The sequence below is a fragment of the Triturus cristatus genome, chromosome 9, assembly GCF_964204655.1.
Source record: "Triturus cristatus chromosome 9, aTriCri1.1, whole genome shotgun sequence".
NCBI classification, from domain to species: Eukaryota; Metazoa; Chordata; class Amphibia; order Caudata; family Salamandridae; genus Triturus; species Triturus cristatus.
This window is the reverse complement of record NC_140592.1, coordinates 1029116580-1029134606: the sequence shown is the minus strand read 5'-3', so window position 1 is coordinate 1029134606 and position 18027 is coordinate 1029116580.

The following is an 18027-nucleotide window of genomic DNA, read 5'->3' as shown; positions in this document are numbered from 1 at the left end:
ACTGAAGGGTAGTATCACCTTTTGGGCCACTCTCCCGCTCTCGGTGACGGGGCGCATCTCCTTATTGAAAATGATAGCCTTACCGCGCCTCTTATACTACTTCCGCACACTCCCAGTGTGGATTCCGAGTTCTGTTTTCCGGCAGCTGCGCTCACTCTTGGTGTCGTTCCTGTGGGGAACGGGAAGGCGCAGAATAGCGTTGGCAACTCTTACCCGGCCAAAGGACGAGGGGGGCCTGGCGGTCCCGGACTTCGAGTTTTATTATTTGGCGGCACAGTTACAGATCTTTACACAGGAGGTTGCCAGAGTATACCGGGGCCCAGAGCAGGACAGAGAGAGGGGCACCCCTCGCCATGTGTTGGCGTATATCACACTGCAGCAGCGTTTGGTGGTCAGGGACTTGTCTCTGGAGGAACAGACATTTAGGCAGTGCTGGAACCGATCGCAACGTCGGGCGGGGGTGCGGCGCCCATATGCGCCAGAGATACCGTTGGGTATGGTGACGCCGCTCCCGCACGGAGGGGATTGGTCGGAACTGCAGGTGTGGGAGGCGGCGGGCCTCCAAATGCTGGGCGATTTGTATGAGGAGGGGACGATGCTCCCATATCAAACCCTACAAGAGCGGTTCGACCTTCCGAGGGGGGATTACCTGATGCACGCGGCAGTGACTGGGGCGATGCGGGAACACTGGGGGAGGGGGCTCTGCGAGCCTCCCACCTCTGCGACTTGTCAATACGCTATGATGTCGGCGGGCACCCGCAAAGCGGTGACCTGGCTGTACTCCAGACTACTGAGCGAAACCTTACAGCCGATGACGGCTCTGAAAGAAAAGTGGGAATTGGAACTACAAACAGAAATACCCGACACCACATGGGCGGGATTGGTTAGGAGGGCCAGGAAGAGCACTAGGAACGCACGCTTCCAATTGATACACTTTTATATCCTCCACAGGGCTTACCTCACGCCAGGTAAACTCAGGACATATTTCGGAGCGGAGGAGGCGGCGCGCCCTAGGTGCGGCACGATCGGAGCGGAGCTAGGCCATATGTTATGGGACTGCCCTCACCTGCGCGATTATTGGAGGGAAGTGGGCGAGACACTGACCGAGGTAACGGACAGGGATTTGCAATATAGCAAAGCGGTGTGCGTTCTGCACTGGTTCCCACACACGCCCAAGAACAAGACCACGAGCAGATTCATAGATATGGGCCTCCTTTTGGCGAAAAGGGAAGTGACGAGACTTTGGAAGTCGAAGGTGGGGCCTATGCATAAGAGATGGCTCAAGGAGCTGCAGAAATGGGCGGCGTGTGAAAGCACACTTAGGTACCAGCTGGCGAGCCGCAGGGAGGATGAGAAGGCGCAGGAGGCGGCTGCGGCGTAGGAGGTGTTAGTGCAGGCCCTGCGCGACAGTGCGGTTGGGGAAGAAGTGGACAGGGGGGATAGCCCCCGAGCAGAGCCGGCCACACACATACAGTAGACAGTCATGTACTTCTGATACATACCCAGAACAGCATCCTCAGGCCCGGACCGGTCGTAGACGAGAGCACTGTTGGGAGGGGATGGTGGGAGGTGGGGAATAGGGATTGGGGAGGGGTTAGGACGGGGTGGAGGGACAGGGGACGTCAAGAAAACTTCAAAGCGGAATGTAGACATCCTCTGAGGACACAAACAACACTATTGGGTGACGCAGGTTGTGTAAATTGTCCCACATGTTGGTCGCTGCCCGGCCTCAGGGATGTGGGCTAATAAGCTGTGTATCGAAGCCTTCTGGCCTAGCAAGGACCTGCACTAGCGCTAGCGGTGCAGGGCCGCTATGCATGTACGACGATTCTCCTGTGTTTCTGCAATAAAAACGGTTTAAAAAAAAAAATGAGGGATGGATACGTCCGCATCTGATTCTCCATGCTCCCAAACGATCGCATCCAATGACTCACAAACACTATCCTACTATGGCGTACCTGAAAGCCTCCACTCCTACCCCCCCCCAAAACATGCAGAGTAGGTGGGTGGCTCAGTTTGAATCTTTCACTCTCTTCCACTGGAGAAGGAGTCAGCAAAAGGCTGACACCTGACCTTCCTAACCGTTAAATAACTTTCCCTTGCACCCGCCCCTTCCTCTGTCCCTAACATATACCATGTCCTGGCCTTCTTCATCTCACGAGTCAACCTGGGGGAAGACTGGCTTTGCTTGACACTCCCCCCAGGTCCTTTAATCATACAATTATCACACACCATACCCATCACAAAGCGTAAAAGGCCATTTTATTAGGACAGGTTTGTAGTACTGTTTATTAACTTCAAAACAACTTTAACATAATGTCAGCTTTTTCAATACATCAAGATCCTGACACAAACCTCTTCTTCCTCCAACAATTCTCAATGCGCATCAACTCTTCACATCCCAAATCCCAATACCCTGTCCTCATTCTTTCACCTTTCAATCACTGACCTTTTACATTTCCCCAGTCTCTCTCTCACTTACCCTATCTAACATCCTCAGATAAAGCCTCCTTGTCCTGTTCCAAAACCCCACACACCGTCTTACCTCCCCTGTGCTCTCCTCCACCCCCCTCAGGGGTGGATAGGCCGACATCTGACTCTCAATCCCCCAAAACTATCGCCAACTAGGAAAACCCCAGAAGGCATTTTCCTGCCTCCTCTCCAACAGCATAACTTGTGCTTCTTCTACTTGTACACTCCTCTTCACTTTATTTTCTCATTCCAGAGATTCAACACCATATCTCACACTTCCATCAAGCAACAGGCATTCCAAAACTTTGACAAATGCACCCCAATATTTCGAAAAAGACTCTGGTGCGCCTCCTTAATGCCACATAGGATATCACCTTAATGTCCAGTGCCATGCAAGAAAACCTTCATAGCTTTGTTCAGCTTTCTCCTGGCTTTGTCAATGGCTGAATAATTCAACGATCCTTTCCACTGTCTCCTAGGTACAAACTCTGTCCAAATCAGACATGTCCCTGCAAATTTCCTCTTAATCAACTGTAAATCCGGTTTCATGTGCTGCAAAAGTGTCAGACCAGACAATTGAACGAGATTATTCTCCCCAAATGTAAAAGGAGCATGCCCCTCTGCGGAACCAGATTCTCTAAAAAAGGCAATAGGTTGCCCCATTGCATCCCACTCCTACCACACTATATCAACTCAGGCCTGCTACTGGATAGTCCACGACTCTCTCCATAGATCTGCTGGTCCGTGTACTTAGCTGCCCAATGTACAAAAGAATGTTCAAGTATCCAAGTCACCAACTTACTACTCCATGGACCGCTCACACACCCTAGGGTGAAAAACAGGGCATTAGTAGTTGGTTGCTGCCCTGTCCTGTCCAAAAGCCAATTAACTCCTCTATTTTCTCATATAGCTCTCACAGCATCTGAAACTCCAGCTGCCTCCTCCTGGATCTGGCTCCAATCCCATTCCAACTGCCCCACAGCCATGGCTGCACCAATCCTAAATGAATGCACATGATTTGCATATGGCTGGGTTCAGACTGAAATGGTATGGTGAGCAAAAAAACGATGGATTTAGGCCCAGATCTCTGTACTGGGGTGAATTTATGACATTGTTCTGCATCCTGTCCATCAATTGTTGTTTTTGCATTTATCACCCCGAGTGGGATGGGTATGCCCAGACGTGGGTCCCGTGCTCTCCATGCCACTGGAATCAAGCTGACTGAAGAGGGGTGAAACCCCGAAACCGGTCCTAGGATGCTTGTTTCCAGTCCAGTGGGGACCTGGCTTGGCAGTTCGGGCTGGACTGTTCCCATGAGGCGCAGGGTCAAGACTGATTTGCATATGGCTGAGTTCAAACTGGAATGGCATGGTGAGCAAAAAAACAATGGATTTAGGCCCAGATCTCTGTACTGGCGAGAATGCATGATATTCTTCTGCATTCTGTCCATCAATTGTTGTTTTCACAACTGAAACCTCCTCCACTCTCTCACTGGTCACGCATCTGGCCTAACCCCCTCTCGAAGGCACACCCATCTGTCGCTTCCGGCTTGGTCTGTCTTTGAGCTCCTCAAACAGACCCTCAATTGCATCTGCTCCAGATACACCTCGCCATGTAGTACTCATGAATTCCGTGCTGACCCTTGTACCTCTGAAATCCTGAACATGCCAAAAAACATCCATAGCATGCAAAGTCTGAAGATAGTAACTTCAAAAACATCAAAACAACAAACTGGCCATATCTCCAATATGCATTGCAACAACTCAAACATTATGGCCTTCCTCAATCTTGCACCCATACCATGCTCTTTACTCCACCCTTTCAGAATCCTCCCCAGTATCTCACCTCGAGCCAGATCATAGCCCCAATGCAACTTGCCATAAAACAAAATACCAGCCAATTTACCCAAATGGGCGTAGGAGATAAGCCTTTGTCAATTAAAAAGAACACAAAACGTTTTACTCTCCCTTCCCTGCTTCTGCTCTTCTGCAGCGTCTTCATCTGTGAACTTCACTCAAAACTCTGAAACTCCCTCTATGCCAGCTAATAACTTCCCCTTGTTGACTCCACTACTGATCTCTTCACCAGTACAATTACTCTCACTCCCCCGACGCCCAAATGTTGAGTGGCAGATGCATCTTCCTATCCTCCGCTCCCAGTGCCAGCATGCAAAACCATTGCGGCTGTGAATGAGATAAGAAGTCTGCTATATCCCTGTTCACCCCTGCCACATGCTTAGCCCTGCAACGCAATGTACAATTTTGCAACAATTGCAGCATCATAAGGTCACATGCCTTCTGCTTGTTCACGAAATCCACCACAGTCATGTTGTCCACATTGAACATCACAGTTCTGTTGGCCAACTCCCCACCCCACATCACCAGTCCACTACCAACAGAAAAAATTCCAGAAAGGCAATGCTCCTCCCTTGACTCAGCCAATGTTTATTTATTTATTTAGTTTGAGCTTTATATAGCACTAACATGACACGTTAGGGTATCAGAGAGCTGTACAAACAACAGGTAAGTTATACATACAAGGGAGAAATGCAAAAGGAATATACAATTATCAAAACATATACAATATAAAAATCAATCAGCAAGTTTAAGTTACGGATGTGCCCCAGAAAGTCGTAAAGCAGAGTGGCTTCAGGGCTGATCTTGAAGGAATTTATTCAGCAGATGCATTTTTACTACTTTTTTAAAGGGGAAAGTCGAGAGGTTAGACCTGACTGCAGTAGGCAGTGCATTCCAAATTCTTGGGGCTAGTCCGGATAATGAGCAAATGTAAGTTTTCTTTTTGTTGAACTTCTGAGGTTTCAACAATAGAGAAATGGCGCTTCTTAAGGAGCGACTACCACCAGACAGTTGAAGTTTCTTCACGAAGTAGACTGGAGTGTTGTGGTGCATGGCCTTGTGTGTCAGGCAGGCTATCTTAAGCTGGATGTTTGCTTCCAACAGGAGCCAATTTAGCTGATCTAGAATTGGAGTAATGTGGTCAAAACTTCTGGATCCCATAACGAGCCTGGCTGCAGAGTTCAGTGTGGCTCTTAGGTGTGCTAGCCTTTCTTTAGGTAAGTCAGCTAGTGTAGCACACCCGTAGTCTAATCGGGAAATTACAAGGGTTTGGATAACTAACTGAAGGTCATCAGGAGGCAAAAAGGGTTTGAGTTTCCTCAGTGAGTTCAGATGGTAATTGGCAGCCCTTGTGGTTGCACTGATATTGTCCTGCATATTCAGGTGTCAGTCCAGAGTTATGTCTAGTGATCTAGTGGAATAAATAAGTGTGTTGAAAATGTTTAACTGAGGCAATGTGAGAGCAGCCTGGTTGTTGTATGGGGGCATGGTTCAGATGATCTCCAAGGTGGTTTAACAGGTCATTTGTCTCAGTGTTTCTTTTCCATCTACTTTTTCCTTTAGGAGGGATACTAGTGGTTATTATAATGTGAGGTCCAAGAAAGAGAAAAAAAATCAAAATGAGTAAAAGGTTAGTCATTTACAATCCAATTGATTTTAGAGGTTAACAGATCTGTTTCATGAATGATATTCCAATCTCTGGAACTGTGTTCTAAGATCTTGCTCATGGGCACAGACATTTAATGTTCAGGCCGTTTCTCAGCACACCACCTCCCTTCCCAGAAAAAGCCAAAACCATGATCTCCAGCTGCATTCAAAAATATCTGCAAATCGTGTTATCTTCCAGAAGCAAAAAAGACACCCCATTGATATTCTCCAGATACACAGATCTGCCCGTACAGCCAGTGAAATCCGAACCCTGTTAAGCAGTAAAGTCGCAACGGGCACAGTCATGCTCAGCCTTCTGCAAAACGCCCTGCCACCTCTCACCAACCTACAGGGAAAATTCAAGAAACTCAACAGCTTTTGTAACTTCCTCAACTCCAAACACCTCAAACCAATCACCGCATCCAAAAATTGCCGCATTTCTTGTACCTTGACAAGCGGCAACCTCACCACCTACTCCTGCATATCCAGCTCAATGCCCAAAAATGTCAAAACCGTACTGGGGCCATCAGTTTTCTCCGGGCTTAAGGAGACACCTACTTCTCTTGACAAATCCTCAAACTGCTACAACACCCTTTGACAGTCACCTGTGTTCCACCTGCCAACAAACAAGAAATCATCCAGATAATAATGACCTTCGTATGTCCAATTCTCTTTGGGAAAAAAACACTGCAAAAAAGTGCTGAACGCCTCAAACAGGGCACACAATATGGCACATCGGTAAAACCCTGTCTCCATAGATAGCCCCACCAAATTGCATGCCCAACAATGGGAAATCTGCCGGGTGTATAGGCAGGAGCCAGAAAGCAGTTTTGATGTCACATTTGGATAACTCCGCCCCTGACCCACACTGGAGCAGCAAGCGCACTGCATCATACACCAAGGCGTACAGCTCTTTTGTGTCTTTAGTGGCAATGTAATCATTCACCGAACTCCCCTCAGGCCAGGACAAGTGATGTATCACCCCTTCTGTTTTTTTGGGACCACCTGTAAGGGAGATATAATTAACTCCGGGCGGGGCCAGTCTTAGAAAGGGCCCACGATTCTCCCCTCCTCAATCTCCTTCTCCAGTTTAGCTGCTACCACCCCAGACAAGGCCTTTGCAGATTGTAGATTCACTGTCTATCTGAGTCCACTGTGGCCCCTGGTATCCCAAACAGAAAATCTTCTTGAAGTCCCATTCCAGTCTCAAGGCTGTCTCCCTGTCCTGGTATGCCTGCAGATTAGGGGTCATTATTTCCACCCTCACTGGTGTAGGAGCCCTTGTGTTTCAGCCAGGGCCTGAATTCTCTACCTCTCGGTGCCCGCCATTGTTTCACAGGGTTCTCTGTATGTCTCTTTCTGTGTCACTGTCTGCATTTCTATCTCTCAGTTTGAGTGTCTCGTTTTAACTCGCTCTCTCGCTTTCTTTCACTCGCTCAAACTCTCTCTCACTTTCTCTCTGTCTCTGTGTTTCACTATCTGTGGCTCTCTCTGACTCTCTCCCATGCACTCTCTTTTACTCTCTCTCTCTTTCTGTCAGTGTCTCTCTCGCCCTCTCTGTCCATGGCTCTCTCTCTCTCACTGTATGTCTCCCTGTGTATATGTGTCTCTATCGTTCAATCTCTCATTTTTTCTCTCTTTATCGCTCCTTCCCAGTGTGCAGCTCTCTCTCGCTAGGTCTCATTTACTTTATTCATGTCTGTTCATCACCATTGTTGATTGTGAGGAGGGGCCATGACTCATAAGAGGTGAAGCATTAAAAGTAGTCATAAATAAAATATTACTGTCTGTAGATCTGCATATAGTATACAATTGATCGATTGTGATTTTATTAGTTATAAACAAAGGGGGTTGTCCAGAACCAGGACAAAAGGGTTAACCTTAATTCAGTGTGCTAAAATTGCATTGAATAGGCCTTGTGATTATTAGCAAAGTGTCCTCTGCAAAGTTATTGTAACATCCAATCTGTGAAGCATCAAGCAGTGTTTCTCGCACTCGTTAGTCTCTACTATAATTATAAAATTGAATTTGGCCTTTGCACTGTTGTAATCTATAATGCATGTTTATGAGTACACTTGTTTCAAATACCATGTTTTATTTTCACTAGCATAACATAAACACCAAGACACACACAGATGTAGATACCCACAGGCACACACACACACATGCTTCTGTCAAGCCAGGAGGATACTGAGATGTCTCAGATCCCATATATGTTTGCCAAAGCAAATAGATAAAAAAATCTAGCTTTTACAGGGTCTGGTGGCGGCAGTTCTCTTTAAAAAAATTGTAACAGAACAGCACATTCTTCAGACTTCTCTGCAGGCAGTTAGTTTTGGATCTCATCCCTTAAGTGCATGGAGCTCTGTTAGCCCCACATATAGCCTCATTAAGGGAACTGACTCTCAACGACCACATTTGCAATAACAACTCTACACCCGACACAGCCCAATAATTAGCTCAAATAGTCAAGGAAAGTAAGGTACTCAAACACCACTTCTCCCAACCTCTGAAGCACAATGCATAATGGTAAGAATTCAGAACCCTCACAGAAGATAACGTCATTTGAATAATTTCAGAGCTAAATATCAAAACCGCATTGCCAACCCACTACCTTAACAATAGTCAAGGAACTCAGACATCTCCTTGCGCCCCTTCTGGCCAAAATAATCAACACCTCATTATCTTAAGGGACAACACCAGACCGCCTGAAACTAGGAGAGGTCACACCACTCCTGAAGAAACCAGGAGCCGATCCTACAGACCTGAACAAATTTCGGCCTACAATCAACCTCCCATTCTTAGCAAAACCCCTAAAAAAATGTATACTGACAACATCTCAACCAACACATAAAAAAAACATGATTTACTCGACATCCTTCAGTCAAGTTTCAGAGCAGGATTCAGCACCGAAACGGCTGTACTCAATGTAACAGATGACATCTTCAAGACTATGGACACCGCAAACTCCTGCATGCTCATACAGCTGGACCTATCATCAGCATTCGACACAGTCAGCCACAAAACATTGCTAAACATACTAAAATATGCATGGGTATAGAAGGCACAGTTATTAATTGGCTCACCTCTCACATCAACAACCAAATGCAACTAGTAAAACAGAAAGACATGCTCTGGGTCATCGCCCATACACCAAGGAGTCCTCCAAGGCTCAGTTTTATCACCCATCCTATTCAATCTCTACATGGATTCCCTGACCACAATTCTGAAATATGTTAAATTTTCTTACCATCTATAGGCAGACAACAACCATCTCTGTGAAAAAGTCTTCGCTTGATGACATCCGCCATCTAAACAAAACACTAAAAGAGGTTCCGCACCAGAAGTGACGTATGAGGTGCCTATATGGGCACTAGCCCAGCAAGCTATGTCAGTTTCTTTTCGTGACTTTCCACGCCAGAAGCGCGGAGCCCCAAAGAACACAAACTACTGGTTTGTATAAATTAGGTTCCTGTAAAAGGGTGCAGCCCTTAACACTATAAACCGTTCGCAGAACGGGGAGGAAGGGTGGGTCCGTAAGGAATCTGCAGCTAAACGGAGTCTCTACTAGATAAGGCGTTACCGATAGTAAGTAACTTGTTCATCTGCTAGAGACTTCTAGCTGTAGATTCCTTACCCTAGAATAGATATCCAAGCACTACATCCCTGGAGGTGGGTATCCGAACATGATTTAAACCGGAAAGTTCTGCTGGACCAAATAGGTAAATTGCCCATCCCGACAAACCTGACCAGACAGCAGTGTTTGGTGAACAGGTGCAGCGAGGCCCACATTTCTACTGGCAGATGTCCAGGACCAGAACTCTGCATGCAAACACAGTAGTCACAGCCTTTACTCCGGTGGAATGAGCACACAAGCCCTTCAGGGGCTGCTTCTTGGCCAGTGCATAGTAGATCTTAATGCAGAGTACGATCCATGAGGAAATAGTTTGTTTCTGCACGATCTTTCCTTTCATGGCCCCGATATATCCCACAAAGAGCTGATCTTCCAGCCAGAATGGTTTTGTGCAGTCAATGTAGAACAACAACGCTCTTTTTGGGTCCAGCTGAAGGAGTCACTCATTTTCTTTAGAGGGATGAGGCAGAGCGTAAAAGGTAGGCAAAGGGATGGACTGGCCTGCATGGAATGGGATGACTACCTTCGCCAAGAAAGAAGCTTGAGTTCAAAGGACCAGCCTGTCATGGAAGAATGACACACATTGAAGCTGAAATTACAGCACCTGTAGTTCACTGACCGTCCGGGCTGATGTAATGGCCACCAGAAAGGCCATCTTGATAGTGAGAAGCCTAACAGGGCAGATATGAAGCATCTAAAAGGGAGCGCGCATCAGAAAAGTACGAACCAAATTAATATTGAGGCATAACAAATGGAGTAGGTGGGAACATATGCTGGAAACCTTTAAGGAACCTATTTACCATAGGGGACTTAAAGAGGGATGGTTGATGTGGTAGCTGCAGGAAGACAGAGATGGTCTTTAAGATGCCCAATGCAGAGCCCTGCTGGGAGAGGGTATGGATAAACAACAAGACTTGAGAAACGGGGGCAGATAAGGGGCCAACCTGTTTGGCTTTCCACCATGCCACATACTTGTGCCAACAGCCGGCATATACCGTTTTGGTGGAGGGACGCCGAGTTGCCAAGATAACATCACAGATAGAAAGTCGAAAGCTGACAACTGCTGCTGCTCAATCTCCATGCACGAAGGCGGAGCATTGACCGGTTTGGGTGCAGAACCCTCCCCCGCTGCTTCGACAGAAGATCCTCGCAAAGGGACAGCCTGATCGGAGGGCCGATGGACATGCTCAATAGCTCGGGATACCAGAGTCTCCGAGCCCAGTCCGGAGCCACTTAGGCCCGATCATTGCTGATCTTCTTAAGAACTCTGGGCAGGAATGGTATGGGTGGGAAGGCGTACAACAGATAGAACTCCACTCGAGACGATGAGCGTCTGAGCAAGAGCCGCCTTGGAAACTCCAGCGTGCAGAAGTGCTGACATTGCGCGTTCTCGGCAGTGGCAAACAGATCTAACTTAGGTTCTTCTTACTGCTGAAAGAAACCATGCACCACTTCCGGATGTTGACACCATTCATGATCCACTAGGCATCTTCGTCTGTGAACACCTGCACTAGCCTTCCCTTAGAAGAGGGTAGAAAGACTTTCAATGCCAGTCGAAAGCCCAACAACCTGATGTGGAGTCCAGATACTGTTGTAGACCAGAGTCCTCAGATCTCCACCTCTCTCAGATGGCTGCCCCATCCCAGGAGTGATGCATCTATTGTTACTGTTAGATCTGGTTGGGGAAGGGAGACGGGTCTGCCACTGACCCAATCGCAGTTCGTTAACCACCACTGCAGATCTTGTGCTTTGTCGTCCAAAATCAGGACTAAGTTAGAGAGATTCTCCTGTTGCTGCACCCACTGAAACCTGAGGTCCCACAGTAGAGCCCGCGTTTGCCAGCAGGCATGTGTCACAAGCAGGAAGCAGGAGGCCATGAGGCCCATTACCCTCAGAGTCAGTCTAACAGAAATCTAGGATAGAGGCTAAAACATTGGTATCAGAGCCAGAATATCCAGGACGTGCTGAGCAAGAGGATAAGCCAGAAACTTCACTGTGTCCAGAACAGCCCAGATGAAAGGGAGTATCTGAGAAGGGGTCAGTGGTGCCTTTGGCACATTGATGGTGAGCCCCAGTGAATGCAGGAGGTTCGCTGTAGACTAGAGTAGGGAGACGACTGCCTGAGGCAAGCCCGCCCTTAACAGCCAGTCGTTAAGACAGGGCACCCGTGATCCCCGCAGATGAGCTCCAACCAACGCCATCACCTTGGTGAACACCTAAAGGATGCTGGTATGGTCAAGGGGAGCACGGTGAACTGACAGTGCTTGTGGCCTACTGTGAACCGCAGGTGATGTCTGTGGGAAGGATGTGGAAGAAAGCGTCCAGCAAGTCCAACGCTACCATCCAGTCTCCTGAGTCCAGGGCTGCGGGAGCATTTTGAATTACTCCTTTTTTCAGGACGAAATTGAGAGGGCACAGGTCTAGGATAGGACAAAGTCCTCGATCCTTTTTGGGCAGCAGAAAGTAGCTGTTATAGCAACCGCAACCTATTCTGATGCCAGAATCCTATATATGGCTCCTTTGGACAAGAAAGTCTCCACTTCCTCATAGAATAAGGATATGTGGTCCTCCATCAGCCTGTCACAAGTAGGTGACATGGGTCGAAGGGAGTAGCTCCTTCAGGCAATCTGGAGAACCCAGTGGTAGGATGTTATCGACCTCCAGTGGTGAAGGTAATAGCACATCCTGCCTCCCACTGGGCCCTCAAGATGTTCTAATGGCAAATTAAAGAGGATTGGTAGCCGCGGCTGCTGGGAGAGTGGTGGACTGGGGTTTAGGTGCTGATATCCATGTGGATCCAGTGGATTCTCACAATCTTCCTCAAGTCCTAGCTCAAAGGAATAAGGCTCAGGCTCCAGCCTGGAGGGAATGGGTCGAGTCAGCGCCAGAGTCGGCATCGGACGAAACCCATTTACCTTTCTGTCGGTGATAAGAATGGGGTCGGCAGTGCCGGGGACGTCGACAAAGGGACAGATGCTGGGGAAGGTCGAGATGGCTCGACCGGCGGCGGTCATGGATCCACGGGGCCCAACTGGTGCAGGGGGGCAAGCCCGCTGGCTGAAAATCAGCAGAGGCCCTTTCTGAACCCGCGGACTGGAAGGCACATCAGCGGGGATAGGCCACCCAGATATGGGGAGCATAGCCTCATAAAAGTGACGGAGTTGGTCGGGTGTTACTAAGGCTCCAGAAAACCCGGGGAGGCGCAGAGACAACCCTGACGCAGGTTCAACCGCGGAGCCAGGCCTTGAATGCCGTGTACCCTCTTCTCATCAGATGGCTTTGATGGACATGGCGAATTAGAAAACCTCTTCAACTTCTTGCTTTTATTTTACATGTGGGACTTAATCAAATGCCCGGACGATTTCAACTGCAAACAGATTGCTGGCTCTGTGACCAATCCTGGGACCCTCCTCTCAACCTGGAATGAGGGCATCACAAATCAAGTGGCAAGGAGATTGAGAGATCACTCCCTTGGGGTGCATGGCATAACAATCGATGAAGGTCTTGACGTTGTTGTCGAGCTCAAAACACCAGAGGCAGACTAGGTGCAGATTTGTCACCGACATTTGCCGGGGACAGGCGCCACAGGGCTTAAACCCAGCCTCCCCAGTCAGTCAAAAAGTGACTGGATGTAGCTCTTCTTTGGATCTGCGCTGACTGGCGTGAAAAGAAAGGAATTGATGTCAGTGTGCTGGGGTGGCCCCTATTAAGGCACCGTGAACATTACTTCCTGAGCCGACAACACCACGCAGAGCCAAACCATGCCATCTACCAGCGCGCAGGGGTACTGCTCACAATTGTTTTTTCCAGATCCAGTGCGACACCTGGGAATAATTTTAACGTAAGGAATCTGCAGCTAGAAGTCTCTTTCAGATAGTAGAGATGCATTAGGAATTCCAACCTGAAAAAACACAAGAGAGAGATAGAAAGAGACAGTGAGTGAGAAATAGAGAACACACAGACAGAGATGCAATGAGAGCAAATAAAGAATGTGAGAGACAAGAAGACAAAGCAAGTGTGGAACAGAAACCCAAAAAAGGAGACAGAGCAAGAGACTGACATAAATACAAAGATGCTTGGAGAGAGAGAAGAGAGAAATAGAGAGATAGAGAGCTATTGAAAAAGAGAGAGAACTGGTGTAACAGTGAGATAGAGAGAAACAGACAAACAGTTCTGACAGATGTGGATAAGAGAATTGGAAATGGAAAATCAGACAACTGGAGAGAAAAGGGATAAGACAGCTAGTAAGCAATAGGCAAAAAGAGGCAGATGTAGACAGAGAGCAAGAAAGAATATCAAAGAGTACAAGAAAAAAAGGAGACCATTAGTGTGAAATAGAGCACAAAAAAGGCACAGTGGGAAGAGATTGACACAAATACATAAAAGCGCTAAAGAAGAGAAAGGAGAAAAACGTACAAAAGACGTGATAGGAAGAATAATAGATGGGACAAAGAGAAAGTAACAGTGGAACATAGAGGGAGAGAAGGAAAGTTGAAAGAATGAGACTAAATGAAAAAGACACAGTGTAGGAGGGATGGGCGGATATGTCAACGAGGAGGCTGTGTTGATTTGCTAATCTTGTTGTTTTAGTTTTATCACAGTACTGAATTAACATGCAGAGGATATCACGCATAGACCTTCAAGTTAGATGATAGGGGACGTCTTTGTTGATGCATATTTTCTCCTCTTCTCTGCATATCTTCCAGGAGGCTGTCGCCGCCAGTACCCTCTGGGAAATAGGTAAAAAGGGGCAGTAAGTATTATGGCCTCCAGGATACTGGTTTGTACTATCCCTTCACCAACACCCGCATGTTACTAGTTTTCCTTGGTTTCCTATTGGTCAGTTTTAGGGGATTTTCCTGCATCCAGTGAAAATAAGGGGTTTATGAGATACTCCCACATTTACGACGCATGTTTTTTTAATGGGTATATAAACGGACAAAGAGCCCAGACGTGTTTCCTACACACATCCCTTCATGCATCCTAAACAGAAAAATGTGCTCAAAATAGTAATGATCCAAACAGTACAGAACATCTCACAACAAAAGAATGTGATCCCAACCCTAGCTTCTTATCAAACATCAGTCAGCCCTCGTGACAGTGTTTTCAATGCCCTCTTCCTGAGGTACTCACCGTTTTACTACAACTCTCCTGAGTTATGGCCGGTGAATGCATGTCTTCGAGCGGCGTCCACCACTCATCAGACCACATCTCTGGAACCTCTTCAAAGGTGTCGGCGTAGCTCGTCTGGGCTCCTGACTCTCCTTCACTGGTCTCCGGGTATGCTGGATTCTCCTGGTCCTCTTGCTGTCCATTGCTTTCTCTTGATACTCCGCTTGCCTTCTCTCCACCTGGTATCTTTTTGCTACGTGCCATTTTGTTTCTGTTGTTGGTTTTTTGGAGACCTAGCTGCTGTTGGAGGCTCGGTTTCCAGTGCATTCTGCCGGTGAGTGGAAGGGGTGACAGGTAGTTCTCCTCATCTTTCCTACTTTATTTTCTTCCTAGAGCCAAGAACCATCGTAATGTGATCGTTGTTCCCTTTGCTACAGGACATCCATTCCAGGGGGGCATTATCCGTATAAAGTGAAACATTCACGTTACTCCAGATAATATCGGATGGATTTGATTGCTCAATTGAAGGCAGGGCTTCCTTCTCAACTACTGCATTGTTCTTTTCTCTTGGGGAGAGCTTTCTGTCGGGAAATATCAGGGCTCCGAAGCACTGGTTCTGATGTGAGGGAGGTTTTCAGTATCCAAAAGCCTCCAATACTGGTTGGGATGGTTGTTTTTTCGACCTTGTTTTGCTTCCCTAGTTTTGTTCAGGAGGTTGATTTGGGGTGCCGTGAGTTGTGAGAAAAGGGGGTGATTCTTCTATAGTACCCGTTTAGGCCAAGGAAGGCACAGAGGTCTCTATTGGCTTTAGGGAAGGGTGTTTGAGAAATGGCTGCTACATTCTCAGATTGGGGTTGTATGTGGCCTTCCCCTAAGAAATAACCTAAGTAATTCACCTGTTTGGCTGCAAAATGGCTCTTGACCGGGTTTACCTTTAATCTGACGGCCCCTAAGGTGTGTAGGACTGCCTGTAAATGTCTCAGATTATCCTCCCACGTGGGACCGTAGATGACTATGTCATCAATATTTGTGACGGCGTATGTAGTATGGGGTCTCAGGATTGCATTAATTATTCTCTGGAAAGTAGCAGGCACTCGAAGAACCCCAAATAATAACATGGTGAACTGGTATAACCCCCTGGGGTAGGAACAGCTGTTTCTTCTTTATCTTGGGGTTTGAGCGGAACCTGCCAAATAACCTTTGCATAGGTCCAAAGTGTTTATATATTTGGCTTCTCCCAACCTCTCTTTCATTTCATTGATAAGGGGAAGGGGGTATGTATCGAACTTTGATAACTTGTTTCCAGCTCAAAAATCTACACAAAAGCGGACCGACCCCTCCGGCTTTGGTACTCGGAGGGTAGGTGAGTTCCCCTCACTAACAGAGGGTTCGATAACTCCCATTTGTAGCATGTTCTGCACTTCTTTTTCAATGATCCCTCTTCTGGCCTCAGGTATTCTATATGGCCTTAAGGGTACCTTATTCCCTGACTTAGTGGTTACAGAGTGGTTTATGATGGAGGGTTTTCCTGGAAGAATAGAAAATATTTCCTGGAACAGCTTCAGGTTCTCCTACAGTCTCTGTTTTAGGGTTCCCAAGAGTACTGTATCAATACATTGGACGGAACAACGTGTCCTTTTAACCTGGACACTCCATCAGGAGCAGGACAGGTCCCTCTCATTTCTTAAGTAGATTTATGTGATATATCTGTGACTCTTCCATTTCAGTGATTATTTCAACATGGTAGGTAACTGGGGTAACATGTTCTATCATTGTATATGAGTCTAACATTGACACAGAAGTGAATGTTCTGAGGACGTCAAAATTACAAGGACTGGATCCAGAGACGTTTTAAGGCATGGGCAAAGTGGGCTCTGGCCCAGGGCCCCATCCTTTCAGGGGGGCCCCTTGGAGCCAGGTCTGTGCTGCAGATTCTTGTCCGAATTACTTTGAATAATTCTTAAACATATTTTCTAAATACCGTTTTCCATTAAATTATTTTAAATGAGGGTGATGTGTGAGAGTGCATTACAGATATTTTGCAGAGAAAATGTTGTGTTTATGTTTCATGCAACATCCCTAAAAAGAAGTTTTTAAGACCAAAACAGGACCTCACATATGAGAAATGGGAGGGTGTCACACAGAGATTATTTGCAATAATATTAGTTAGCTGCTGCTGTGATACAATATTGAAGTCACATGTCCAAAGAGGGCATGAAATAGCTGAAAATGGATCATAAATTCGAAGCTGTTCCAAAGAGGGGCCCCAAAAATACCTCTGGCCCAGGGCCCCCAACATCCTTAAGATGTCCCTGACTGGATCCCCTACGGAAAAAAACTGTAACTTCATCTTTTTGTTATATTGGGTTTCCTGCACTTGTCCCTGTTCTACATTGGTTCTAACTATTTCCCTTATCTCGTCTAGGTGGGTTTTAAGCATGGTGACATATTCCAGGAGAGGTTTGGTGTCATCCTTTTCCTACTCCCATTCCTCCTGGGCCAAGTCGAGTGAGGTGTGAGGGTGTCGGCCGAAGAGCAACTCAAAGGGAGACAACCCGGTTCTTTTTTTGACTTTTACACCTTATAGCAAATAGGGCCAGTGGTAGCAACTCCTCCCATTTCTGGGTCTCCAGATCCAATAGTTTCTTTCGGGTGTTCTTTAAGGTGGCATTGTACCTTTCTACAAGACCACTGGTCTAGTGATGGTATGCAGCAGTATTTACTTGTTTAATGCCCAACTGGTGACAAACCTGCTTTGTCGTGTGTTTCCTAAATGGACATTGTCGCTTTCTCTATGTTAGCCTAACTATGCACATTGTAGGCCGCTTCTTCTTTGTACACATTACCAAAGTACACACTTGTTTTTGTGCCACATTGTATTTTCACATATAGTTAGAACACACTTTCGTCCTTTTCCCGAGATTTTATCTGCATAGCCTAGACAAGGTGAAACAGCACTGCTTTTTGTTATTCTCTGTGGTCAGACACAAGCACCTAGACTTAATAGAGACACCCAGCTGCTCTTTTTGAAAACACATGTTTTGTCATCTAATCCAAGACCGCCAACGCTTGGTCTGGTACTAATTTTTGGGTTTCCTGAGTAGTGCTTGTGCTTGTCCACAATACCCTAGCACCCTCTACCGGAGACGTCAGTGGTGTTGAGGATTAATCCTCCACAGTATTTAGGAAGCACCTAATTCTGTTGGTTTTTCAAGCTTGAAAGTTTTAAAGGATCTAACCCAATTTTGTTTAATACTTTTTTCTATATTGTTTAGGTTTTGGCAGTGCCACAACTTTTTGCGATTC